This window comes from Ailuropoda melanoleuca, chromosome 2 (genome assembly GCF_002007445.2).
Source record: "Ailuropoda melanoleuca isolate Jingjing chromosome 2, ASM200744v2, whole genome shotgun sequence".
NCBI lineage: Eukaryota > Metazoa > Chordata > Mammalia > Carnivora > Ursidae > Ailuropoda > Ailuropoda melanoleuca.
This window is the reverse complement of record NC_048219.1, coordinates 15,137,541-15,151,006: the sequence shown is the minus strand read 5'-3', so window position 1 is coordinate 15,151,006 and position 13,466 is coordinate 15,137,541.

Below are 13,466 nucleotides of genomic sequence, written 5' to 3'. Positions count from 1 at the left end.
ACATCACCGCATGAACACGGTGGGGAGGTGGAGGGGTCACCTTTGCCTAGCAGAGGGCCCAGTGGCACAGACTCGGTTTGCAATGCTCCCAAGGGACATGTCAGAGGGAACATTTCCCAGCGTCTAAGCCCAAACAGAGTGGAGCCTTCTGGAGGAGCTGATAGGATCGGCCCCGCGTGGCAGACAGGAACCAAAGCTTGAGGACTGTTCAGCATTTCCAGCTGTGTGACTTTATCATTGGAGAGTATTGTTACACACCCATGATCCGTATCAGGGCTGCCCCTACTCTGAAAACTGCTTACAGGTTTATTTCAAATTAAAAACAAAACCAAATGACAACAGTAGCCAAAGGCACCACATTCCTTCACAAGGTACAGCGATTGGTGGGGTATATGGGAGCAGGACGGGACGGGGCTGAATGTCGAGAGACTCCCCCCCCCCCCATGGCCTCCTGGACAGAGTGTCCAGAGCAGGAAGAAAACTTCGAGGATACTCTGAGGATGTGATAACCAGCTTCTAACTACAGCCTTGCTGCTCAGAGTGTGGTCTGTGGACAAGCATCCACATTATCACCGGGCAGCTTGTTAGAAGGGAGAGACTCAGGTCCCATCCCAGACCCGATGAACCAGAGTCTGCATTCTAACAAGGTCCCGGGGGATGGGCACACACATCCAAGCTTAAGAAGCTCTGCTCTGACTACCTTTACGGGTGGAACAAAGGTCCTGGCCGCCTGCCGCAGGAGGGATTCCGATCCGCTCTAAAGGAAGACTTCCCATCCAGGCAACATCGAATCTGAGTCCTAGAGCACATAGGGGCACCCTGGGGGGAGGGAGTGCTCAGGCTCTCCGGGACAGTTGGGGACCGTCGGAGCCAAAGGCAGGACAGCGGACAGCATGACCTCCTGTGGCATTCTGAGGTATCTACTGGCAGCCACATGTGCGCCAGGCCCTGGACTAAGTGGTTTCTAGGGGGAGCCAGGCATGGGCCTTGCTCTCTTGGAATTAGAAATTGGTAGGGGTGACAGGCATGAACCAAGGGATCATTCCAAAAAATGTGTAATTACAAATGGATGGGATTAAGGCCAGGCAACCGCTGGCACATACACAGAGCTATGAAGGTGAATGAAAGTGAATACAAATAAGACTTTATCTCAGGGAGGCTTTTCAGAGGAGTGGTATTTGAGCCAAGCTCTGAAGGATGAGTAGGAGTAAAGACGACGAGAAGGAATGGCATTCTAGACCAGTGCTGTCTGATACGAATACCAGATGAGCCCCTTACGTAATTTAAAATTTTTCTAGTAGCCACATTTAATGGGTAAAAAGCAACAGGTGAAGTTAAAAGTTAATTATAGCTTTTATTACACCAAATATATGCTAAAATGTTATCTTTTTAACATGGAATCAATGTAAAAATTATTAACATCTTTCACATTCTTTTTTTTTTTTTCAAACTAAGTCTTCAACGTTCTGTGTGTTTTTACACTTCACGGCATATCTTAGTTTGGACACTAAATTTTCACCAGAAATACTTGACTTATATTTGGAGTTCATAAAAATTGAAAAGTAGACTCACATACTGAATTCCTGCTTCAGGAATAGTTAACAGTTCTCCAACGATTGAATGGACTATGCTTTGAATTTTAAGTTGAATAATTAAAATTAGGTAACATTCACGATTCAGTTCTTCAGTTGTACCAGCCGTGTTTCAAGTGCTCACTAGCTACTCATGGCTGGTGGCTACTGAGCTGGACAGCAGAGTTCTGTATAGACGGCACTGCATATGCAAATGCCCTGTGGCAGAATGGAGCATGGTGTTCAAGGAACTGAAAGAAGGCCAATATAGCTGGAAGGCCTGGAGGGCAAGTGAGGTGAGATGATTCTAGAAAGGTCTTCTGGACTTGGGTCTTTATTCTCAGAGCCAGAGGAAGCTGCTAAAGGGTTTTAAGCAGCAGGCCAAGATGACCAGATTTGTATTTTGCAAAGATCCTGGTGGCTGTAGTGTACAAGACAGATTGGACGCAAGCTGCATTGGGGGCTATTGCTGTCATCCACGTAAGACGTGTTGGAGACACGGACTAGGGTGGAAATGGAGAAAAGTGGATAAAGTCAAAGGCATTTGGAGAGTAAAATTGGCAGAGTTTGGTGATAAACTGGATGTGGAAGACGGAAGACAGGGAGAAGAGGTGTCAAGGACAAAGTCCCTGTTTCTGGCTTGAACACCCCCAGAGTGAAGGTGCAGTGTTCTGAGATGGGGGACCGATCAGGAAGACCAGTTTGGGAGGACAAGATTTTGATCATGTTGAGTGCGAGGTGCCTTTGAAACATCCTGGTGACCATGGCGAGTAGATGGTGTGTAGACATAAGTGGTCTAGCGTGCTCAGGGCAAGTCGGAGCTGGAGCATGAACTGGTGTAGAGAAGGTAATTGAGGGTTTGGAAGAAGTTGCATAAAAAGAGAGCTGGGGGAAGAGAGGGCAGGGGACTCAGCTGTGTGGCCCTCCAGGTACAAGGATCAGATAATGGGGATCAACCGTCAGAGAAGGCAGAGCAGGAGCAGAGGAGAGGGAACGAGGGAATCTGCAAGCAGAAGAGAGATCATGAGGACCCAAGGTGCTCAGGGACCAAGTAAATGAGGACTGGAAATTGACCGTCGGACTTAAAACACATGTGCCAATGGTAACTTCAGCAGGTGCCTTTCGGAGCAGGCATGGGGGCAGAAATCAGTACACGCAATTCCTTCAGGAAGTTTAGCTGAATAAAGGGGAGAAGCCAAACAGGAGCTGGAAAGAGAGATGGGGTGGAGAGAGTCCTTTTCTTTTTCTTTTCTTTTCTTTTCTTTCTTTTCTTTTCTTTTTTTTCTCCTTTCTTTCTTTATCTTTTTTTTTTATTTTAAGGTGGGAAAGCCTTGCAAAAGTTTAAAACCCCCTGGGAAGTGTCCAGTTTAGAGAAAGAGGTTGAATCCACAGGAGAACAAAGGAGAAATCAGAAGTGGACGGCTCCCAGCGGAGGGATGGCTAGACGGGAGCCAGGAGAGGCTGGTGCAGGTGAGGGAAGGCTGGAGGTTTAGAAGGTGGGGGATCTCAGGTGTGTGCACCTGACGCTCTGGGGGGCTCTTCCCACCCATACCGCTGGCCAGGATTGGGAGCCTGAGCTGCAGCCTGGGGGTCCGGCTGCCCACGGCCTCCTCTCCCTGACCCTGGTGCTATCTTTGCCATCTCACTGCTCATCTGTCTTCCATCTCTGGGTTTGGTCTCTGCCTCTGCCGCCTCCCTGTTTCTCTGACTCTGTCCTCCTCTGTCCCTCTTTTTGTCACCGCATCTTTTTCTTTTCCCACCTCAGCCTCTGAGTCTAGCCTCTCTGCTCTTCTGCCTCTCTTCTGGGCACCAACCCTCAGCCCCTCCGTGTCTTGGCTGCCTCTGACTCTGATGTGTCCTAACCTCCCAGATCCCTGAGGTCCTCGATTCTCAAAAGCACGGCCCATGGATCAGCAACCTCAGAGCCTAAAAGTGCAAAATCTCACTGCCCTCGACGACCTAAGCACTCTAAACCTGCTTTAGATCCCCAAGTCATTCACATGCATGTAAAGCGTTTGGGAAGCATTGCCTTAAGCTTTCCTCTGAGACAACATTAAAGCAAAACTCAGAATCTTAGAGCTTGGCATGATCCGAATCCTCCTCCATCTCCTTGTGCTACTCTAAGGCATTCAGCTGCTCTGCGTCACCTCCTCGAGCTTCCTAAAGCTGCTCTCAAAGTTCTAGCCCTATTAAGGAAGGGAACATGACGTGGGCTTCCGTGGGTCCTGAGCTACCCGCCCCAGAATTACTGGTGGGAGGGAAGTCTCCTGACACCAATAAGCTGGGTGCTTCCTGATGGAACCCTAGTCCCTCCTTGAAAAGTTAGCCCACCTGGACCTGTCTCACCCCTGTCTGTCTCACTCTTATCCCTTCAAGACATTAGAATGTTTTTTGAGCTGGTGGTGGGGTGTGGGTTTCACGATGGGGTTCGGTTACCTGCACACAGCCCCAGAAGGAGCACACGGTAAGGATTGACCAGAAGGCCCACCTGGTGAGTTTCAGCAGGTGCTGGAGAGAGGGAGTCCATCGAGATTCCTAACCCTACTCCCAGGTTTAGGCAAACACAGCCCATGATTCGTATGTGGCTGTTATGTGCCCGCGTTGTCATTTGGGAAGTGTTAGCTTTTCCCTCGACGGGGTCGCAGATCTGCCCAGACTAAGGCACTTCTGGCTCCCTCATCCAGTGCCAGCTCTGGCATGTTTCAGACCAAGTCTCTAGAGAATGGATTTGTTTTCCACTTCAGTATTTTGAGTGATGGAGTTATTTTCTGAATTTTTTTTTGAGTGGATTTTCCCCTCTCTGGTTTGTTTGGTTTGGTTTGCTTTGGTTTAGAGGACTGAGAGAGAATTTAGGAAAAGGGTCAGCTTCCTGGGCCCCGATTCAAGCCTTTAACCCAGGGCCAGTTGCTGAAATGCTGGCCTTGTGCCCCGACTCCTCCAGCTGTGGTCCAGCCCAGACTTCAGTGGACAACAGGTGAAAAGCCCGGGGAAGGTGGTAAGGAAGGGGAAAAGCAACCAGAGAGCACAAGTTCCATTTCGGAGGATTAAAGAGATTCCCTGCAAAGGGGTTGGAGTACTGTCTGGCTAGTAAAAGTGAGCGGGAACAAAAGCCTTGTTCTAGGGGAATAGAGGAGATCTAAAGATTAGATGCCCCCAGGGTTGCTGAGGCCAAGCATACCAGAGCTGGGTGCACCTGCTTTGGTGTGGTGTCTCTCCTGGCTCTCCCGAGGGAAAGAGCCGATGCGGGGTGAAGAATAAACAGGTTTTGGCTGGAGGCTGGGCTGAGGCTCCTTCAACATCAGAGAGACCATGGACGAGCAGCCATGGGTGGAGATAGTGGGAAAGCGACAAAAGTGGGACCCCCTTTCTCTGGTGCCTCCAGCCTGCCAGGGCGGTGGTGAGAAGGACAAGAGACCTGGGCCAGTGGCTAGAGAAGGTGGCTTGGGTCCTACTCTAGAGCCTTCCAGAACTTAAGTAGGAAATTGCGAAACAGAGCTACATTTTGAAAGAGAAAGTATGTGAAATATGGCTCCTCCCTCGCCTGTTCGCTCTCCCGGAGCTTGGTGTAGGGAGGTGGGTGAGATGGATTCCTGGCTAGACTCAGGCTGGTGTGGGAAAGAGGGCAGAGCCAAGCCCCCAGGGGCCCCTCGGGCCAGGCCACACCAGCTGCCAGCCTTTGATTATCGATTATTGTGATTGGGATGTACTTTTACCCTCTGTTGAGCATCAGCCTGGCCCATGGAGAAGGCCAGCTCCTTCCTCTGGCTGAAAAGGCTGGCTTCTGAGGGCTCCCTCTGCAACCCAATATGTACCATGGGCTGCTGATTAAATACTTGGAATGTCTTCAGGTCGAGCCAGGCCTATCCATAAAATGGGAGGCATTTTGGCACTTCCAAGGCCCCTGGCACCCAGTCTTGGCACTAGCCCGGCTGTCTTCTTCAAGGAGCTGGGGTGGGCTTCCCGCCAGCATGCTTCCCTGGGAAACATCGAAGTGAGTTAAAGTCAACAATGAGTTCATCTCCAAAAGGAATAAGCCGGCAGCCTTCAGGGCAGGGGAACAGGAGGAGGGGGGAGCGGGGATTTGGGGGCAGCGGAGGGGGTTAAGTGATGCTGGAACAGCCAGACCAGATCCAAGCCTGTCAAACAAGCTGGCAGCTCCAGGAACAAAGAAAAGTGCTTTCACCGGCCAGCCCTGCAAAGCTCCCTTGGCAAAGGTGGTCACAATAAGGATGTCACAATCCCAGGGACCATGGGAAGTGTCCTCTCAAGGACTGGGAGCTGGAGCAAAACACCGTCATGGAGACAGGCTCGGGTGGTGGGACAAGTTCAACCGTGAGCTCTGGCTCTGCTGGCCCCAGGCCTGTCTCATGGGCACATGAGGATGGACACTTGGGCCGTTGAACTCCACCGCCTCACGTTGGAGCATGGAAGCAGGAGGACCTTAGGTGTGAAGGCCACGTGAAGAGCCGGCTCACGATCTCAGAACCCGGCATTTTAATCTGAACATCTCTGTTACTACATTTATTTATCTCTGAGGGCTTTGCATTTGGATAATGGCTCCTGAGCTGAGCCAGCAGCTCCCTTCTGTGCTCTTGACCGCCAGGGGCATGAGGAAACCACACCCTTAATGGCATCAGGCTGCTCTGGTCTCACTTGATCCAAGGCGCTGTGGGACTGGGGAGCCAGAGGCAGAGCGAAGTCTAAAGTGAGCCATAAGACTGGGACTGGCCTGAAGCAGGGGCCACCTCCCTTTGGGCACTGAGTGACGTCATGGCCTGCCGGGGCCACCTCAAGGGCTGGGCTCCCAGTGGAAGGTGGGGATTAGTGTCTCCTTGCTTTGGACACAAAAGCCTGATGACGGCCCAGTGGCTACTTGTGCCCCCTGAGACACAGAGAACCCACCCCCTTCAGATCTCCTCGGATCCATCCCCAGGGCTGGGAGCCTGGCAACAACCGCCTCAAATCTATACTTGGTTTTTCCCCAGGGGCAGGACCGTGGCGGGTAGACTGTGTTTGATTTCTCTCCTGCCCTCTCACTTGCTCTCACAAGGTACTTTATTGTACGAGGTATTTGCCTACCACGCATATTTATAATTCTTTCCCTGCCACCAAACCAACAAAATCTCCGTAGACATTGCATCTCGATTTCTCACAAGCACATTCTCATCACATTCTCGTGGCTTGCCCTTCTCCTAGTTCCATCTTGAAAAAAACAAAAACAAAACAAAAGAAAAAAAGCGCAAGCAACCTTCTTGTCCTTCTGGTCCTACTGATGGCTCTCCATGTTGGCCTAGTGGGCATTTCCACTCCCGTAAGAGCTTTTTTGGGCCCTTCCCACCTTTTCGTTTGATGCGCAGACACAGGTCCTTCCCAGCCTCCTTCCCAGTAGGCTCGCCCAGTCCCTACTTCCCCTGCATTTTTGACCCATTGCATTTGACCGTTGGGATGACAGCCTAGATGTTTGTTGAATGAATGAAAAAAAGTGAATGAATGGAAAGGTCCCCCTTGAGAGGGTTTGTTCTCGTATTATCCCCAGAGAGCATAATTATTGATCGTGACTACTCTTTTTTCCTTCTGGGAGGAAAAGTAAGGCCAGCATCAACGTTCATCAGGGCCCTGAACCAAAGGCAATCTGACCTGGATCTTTTTGTCATTTGGCTGCCACCAGTGGGGACAACCCAGCCTTCCAGTCCTTTCCAGCCACTCCCACCTCTGTCTACTCATCTACTCCGAACGACTCAGTGGTGCTGTACAAATGAACTTTCAGAGTTCAGTGACTTTGCCTGCACTCTTCCCTGGCCCTAAAATGTGCTTCCCCCGTGCTCTTGTCTGTGGCTTTTCTACTTATAACTCACACCCAGACCGAATAACCACGTGAAGAAGCTCCCTGTACTGCTGTCTACTCCCCTCTCTCTATTTCTGTGTCTGCACACCTTTGTCATGCCTATGTCTATGTCCCCAGCCATACGCCACCTCCTGAGAGCAGGGACTGTGGGATTCATTGTTGCATTCCCTGCTGTTGCCCACGTCCCACCGAGGTGCGGGCGCTGCTGGAAGCATACTGGTAAGAGCCATGGCCAAAGTATACGCCCTGACACTCTCAGCCTTGTACTTGCACCACTTCACCTAATCCTCAACCCGGCCGCGCCAGGGGAACTCTGTGATCATGCCCATTTTGCCGATGAGGACACCGAGACACGAATTGGTGAAGGCATGTGACCAAGGGCACACAGCTCACGAATGGTGGAGCCAGGACTGGAACTCAGGAAGTTTGGCTTCACACCGCCCAGCTGTGTGAAAACTCACACTTTCACATGTGCTTTTCCTCACCTTGGGGCCGTGATGCCCAGCCTGTTCACATCTCGCTTGTTTATTGGGAAAAGGAATGGGATCCAGGAGATGGATCACATGAGCTCACCAATAATGCCCGAGGGTCCTCACGGCCATCCTGCCAGGCCCTGCGTCTCCCCTCCAGCCCCTCACCAGTGTCCATTGCTCGTGAAGCTGCTCGAGACAGTCTTAGCGCCGCACGGCCACCACCGTGGATGCCAGTGTCGCTTGAATCTCCCAGGCAGAAAAAAACCCTAAATGTACCTCTGTGTTGGGACAGACAGGGTTCACTGTCAGAGGACAGTGGCAACTGACAGCCCGCTAGAGTCAGGTACATGCCGGCTCAATGCGCAGAACATACAGCAGAGCCCTAGCACAGGGTGCGGGGAAAGCTTTTTCTGTAAAGAGCCACAGAGCTACTCATCTCTGTCATTGCAGTGCAAAAAAGCAGGTGTAGGGGCGCCTGGGTGGCTTAGTCGTTAAGCGTCTGCCTTCAGCTCAGGGCGTGATCCCGGCGTTCTGGGACGCATCCCCACATCGGGCTCCTCTACTAGGAGCCTGCTTCTTCCTCTCCCACTCCCCCTGCTTGTCTCTCTCTCACTGGCTGTCTCTGTCACTGGCTGTCTCTGTGTCAAATAAATAAATAAAATCTTTAAAAAAAAAGCAGGTGTAAATTACATATAAACAAATGGTGGGGCTGTGTTCCGATGACATTTTATGAACACTGAAACTTGCATTTCATGTCATCTTCAAGTATCACAAAACATTATTATTTTTTTTAAGTAGGCTCCACACCCAGCATGGAGTCCAACATGGGGCTTGAACTCATGACCCTGAAATGGAGACCTGAGCTGATATCAAGGGGCAGATGCTTAACGGACAGAGCCACCCCATTGCCCCAACAAAACAATATTCTTACTTTGATTCTTTCAACCATTTAAAAATGTAAAGATCCTTCCTAGCTGGTGGGCCACAGAAAAACAGGCAGCTGGGAGGATTTGGGAGGCAGGCTGTAGTTGCCTACTCCTGCCCTTGGAGATGAGATGCTCGGTTTATGCCTGGTGCACCAGTGAGGTGGGAAGGGATGGAGGGTACACAGCAGAAACCTGAGTCCCCAGGTCCTGGGCACCACGTCCAGGCTTCCTGGGGATTTGCCCCACTCTGGATGGAAGCAAAACGATCCACTCTGAAGTCTCTCAAAGGGACCCTTAAGGCATTTAGAAGATTCCTCCAACCTGGTTGCACGCTGAGTCAGAAGGATTGCTTCCCCCCCCCCCCCCCCCCCCCCCCCCGNCACGAGGGAGTGGCAGACTTGACATTTTCTAATGAAGCCTCTAGAAAGTTACATAAATCAAGATTTTGATCTGTTCTTCCTCCGCTGCTTGAAAAGGTATTCATCCTAACTTTCTTCCACACCTCAGCCTTCGTCTCTACTTTGGGAGGCAGATTTTGTTTCCAGTCTAGACTGGACCAGAAACGGGGGCAAGAGGGTTGCAGGAGGCCAAGGAAAACCTGAGTGTCTTGCTGGGCAGAAGCCGCCTCTAGGGCAAGAATGACCTTCTGACAGACAGAGGCCCTCTGACACACGGGTTTCAGGAGTTGACTTTTCAGATTCTTTGACGTGACATTTTTCTTCTGGAAACAATCCAAGGGACCTGGTTAACATTTTTAAAAGTGTTTTCCTAAGGAAAAGGGGGGAGGTAGGCAGGAGAAGAGGGGGGTAAAGAATTACACACAGATTTAGTCTAACGGCTTAAAAATCAAAAGGATCATTGGACAGATAGATATCAAGTGTAATAGGAAACACACTGATCCTGGGGAGATGACTTAATATGGGCCCTTCGGTCTCTCTGGAGCTTAAACAATTACGTACGACTTGGAATTATACTTTAAATTCCCACATTGGTGTGTGTTCTGGATCCGTTTTTCGGGATGCAGCCAGCAATCTCGAGCTATCTAAACGAGGCTGAAAATTAGAAGCCATTAATAGCCTCTCATAAAATTGCTTCTCAGATTTTCATAAGCGAAACCCGCTGAGGGCCACAGGGATTCACTGATAGGAAGGAGCAAAATGCTGCTAGTTATTTTTCTGAAGCTTCATCTAGAGATTTTTTTGAAGAGCTCCTTGCCCAGCAAGACGATGAATGCCAAGACCAATACAGACCATGTTTTCCCCACTTAGAAGTGGTGACCAGATACATCGCTCACATGGAGAGGTTTCCTGAGCTTCCCAGAGTTGAGCCTCTCGGCCACTTTTCATAGCCACTCGGCCCACCAGCTTGCTACACCCTTGTCCCCTATCTTCCCAGGCATCCTAGACTGAAAACGGTGGGCAATCTAGCCCATAAAAGTCCAAGTGAGCACACCTTATTGTTCTTCTATTCCCTTATGAACTGTTGAGGTCATCCGACCGAGGACTCTGTCTTTTTTGTTTTGTACAAATGACACAAAAGAACAAAACCCTGAAAAATCTCTTCCGAGGGCTTCTCTGTTCTTCCAGGGTCCCAGCCCCTCTGCTTGGGGGCCAGTCACTGTCTCCCATTGAGCGGCAGCCAGCCAGGGGCCCAACTCTTGGCCCCAGCCGGCGGGGGTCAATTCATCACGCACTTGCCAGAGAGGAGACACACAGGAGACTGAATAGAGAAGCCTCCTCTCTCAGTTCAACTGGGAAGGATAAACCAACAAGCTGGCACTAATTAAGAGCTAATGGCCTTACAATGGAGCTTTGCCAAAGGATAACGACCCTCAGGCTACGGCATAAATATCAAGGCATTTGGGGCAGAGCCAAGACATATATTTTCAGAGTACATTAGACACTGCTGCAGCCTTCCTCACCCCGGCTCTGCAAGAAAAAGGAGGATTTAAGGTAGTGGGGAAGGAGCGGATTGTGCTAGGGCTGCCTTCTGGTCAGCTGGTCAGAAAGCCTCAGGGTGACTTTGGGGAAAGGAACTGCTTTTCAGATCCATAACTTTTGTGTGCACCAGAATTACCCGAGGAGTGCATTACAGTGCATACTCACCCCCCCTCCCCTCCCCTTCCCAGTCCAGAGGGTTTGATTTCAGGAGCTCTGGGGCAAAGTCCAGGAGTGTGCATGTGTAATCAGTTCCCCCCTGTGGTTCTGATGCTGGTGGTCTTCAGACTACACTTTGAAAAATGCTACGGAGGAAGCTGCCGTTACTTGCCCGTTAGATCCTAAAGAAAACGTTTTTACAGCATGAAGTCTTTAGAACGTGAGGTCAAGCAAGATTCCCCGCTTCCTGTGAAAATGACAGCCCCATCTTTCCTATCAGAACTTGGCATGAGGCTGTTTCAGAAAGGTGACATCTCCAGCCAGTTCCTGTTGCGATCTTCTCCTTCAGACCAACCTGTGGTTACTGGGAGCAAGATTCCCGGGAAGGAGGATCTAACCATAGGTCTGGAGGAAAAGAGCAAAGAGCCCATCTGCGTGGTGTGTAGCATGTCTGCAATGTTTTCATAGACCGTAATTCACATGACCATACTGTAACCTTTCGGGGTAGTTAAATAAATACATCTGTTTAAAAGCTGAGGAGTCATAGGCCTGGAGGTGCGTCTTTGCCTCCTCTGGTCACCATGACACGAGGAAGGAGGGTGAAAGATCGTCAATGTATTACAATTGCGGTGAGCAGGGCAGGCAAACCAATGCAACAACTTTGGCCTGACCTTCGTAGATCAGACGTATTATTGGCTGGTGGAACTCAGGTTGGCTGTTGGGATCAGCAAATACTTGTAAAAGGATTGATGGATCAGATTATAAAAATAGATGGAAAGTTCGTACGATGAATGCAGCTGAGTATGAGAACAGGAGAGAAACAACCCACCATATCATCTGGGAAAATGAAACTCCTTGGCAAGACTTCACAACAGCCTGATTCAAAATTTCATAATGAAATTATGTCTCTGATCAAAGCCTGAATGAGCTCATGGGCTGATTTTTGCCATTCGTGTTTACTCTGGTTCGAACCAAACTGAGGCATCAGAAACACATTATCCTAGTCTTTTCTCCTGGAGTGGGCTATTACACCTGCTTTTGGGGGGCCAAAGGGACAGTGTGAGGAAGAAGGGGACATCTCTGGATCCTCACTGGGCATGAAGTTGTTTCTGACTGGCTCTCAGAGACTCCCTTGGGACACCACGTCCGGGTCAAGGCCTTTGTAGCAAAGTTGTGTTTAATCTCATGATACTTGTCCTTGGGGCAACAAAAGGGAACATCAAGGAAGAGAAGGTCCTTCCCGCAGTTGTCCAGGACGTGACCTGCTTTTGCTTTTGGAATTTTTTGGTTTGTTTGTTTCAGACTCAGAAAATAAAGATGCAATCATCCCGTCACCCACCCCCCCACCCCTGCCAGAATATTCACTTTATACCAAGTTATTTGTTTTTAGGGACTGAACTACACTGGAGGTGGGAATCCACCTTCTTCCTGCCTAATCACCTCTTCTCTCACCTAGCCTCAAGGCCCGGTGATGGGCACTTCCTGACAACTTGAAGTGTGAAAAACAGGCATCTAGAGACTTCCCGTAGTTTGGCTGTAGAAATAGCAACGGCTGTGTTTTACCTTATTCACCCTCAGGGCATGAAGCATTCCCATCTGCTATTGACTAAATGTTTGTGTTCCCCTAAAATTCATCCACTGAAGCTCTAATTCCCAAGGCGATGGTGTTTGGCCTGTGGGAGGTAATCAGGTTTAGATGAGGTTGTAGGGGTGGAGCCCCTGAGATGGGATTAGTGCCCTTGTAAGAAGAGGAAGAGACTAGAGTCCTCTTTCTCACTCCACGCTGTGAGGACACAGTGAGAAGACAGCTATCTGCAAGCTAGCGGAGAGAGTTCTAGGAATGCAACTAGGAGGGCACTCTGACTTTGGACTTCTTAGCTTCCAGAACTGTGACAAGAAAGTATTTGTTGCTTAAGGCCCTCAGTCCGTGGTATTTTGTTACAACAGGCTGAGCTAAAATCACCATCTATTCATTCCTTCGTTCAGTGAATATTTATTGAGTCCTTACTGTGTGTCAAGTGCTCCTCTAAGTCTTGGAGTTACAGTGAACAAACTTACAAGGTCCCTGCTCTTAGGAAACTTATATTCTAGTTTTGGGGAAGCTCAGATCAACCTGTAAATAATGTAATTTTAGCTGGTGATAAATGCCATTAAATAAAACAATAAATGCAGAAGGGCAGGAGATGGCTGATTTGGGCAGATCAGACCGGAAAATCTCCTCTCAGTAGAAGGGATTGCCAGGTAAAATCCTGGATGCCCAGTTAAATTTGAATTTCAGATAAACTATTACTTTTTTTAAGCAAAATTATGTCCCAAATATTGCATAGGACATACTTACACTAAAAATTATTGTTTATCTGAAATTCAAATTTAACTGGTTATCCTGTATTTTTATTTGCGGAATCTCGCAACCCCACCAGTAGGTGACAGAACAGAATGACCAGAAGGAACTAGCTATGCAAAGGTTCAAGGAAGAGCGACGCCGGCGGACGGATCCAGTGTAAATGTCGGGACAATCAGAGGGAGGGAGGTACAAATGAGGTCAGATAAATCGG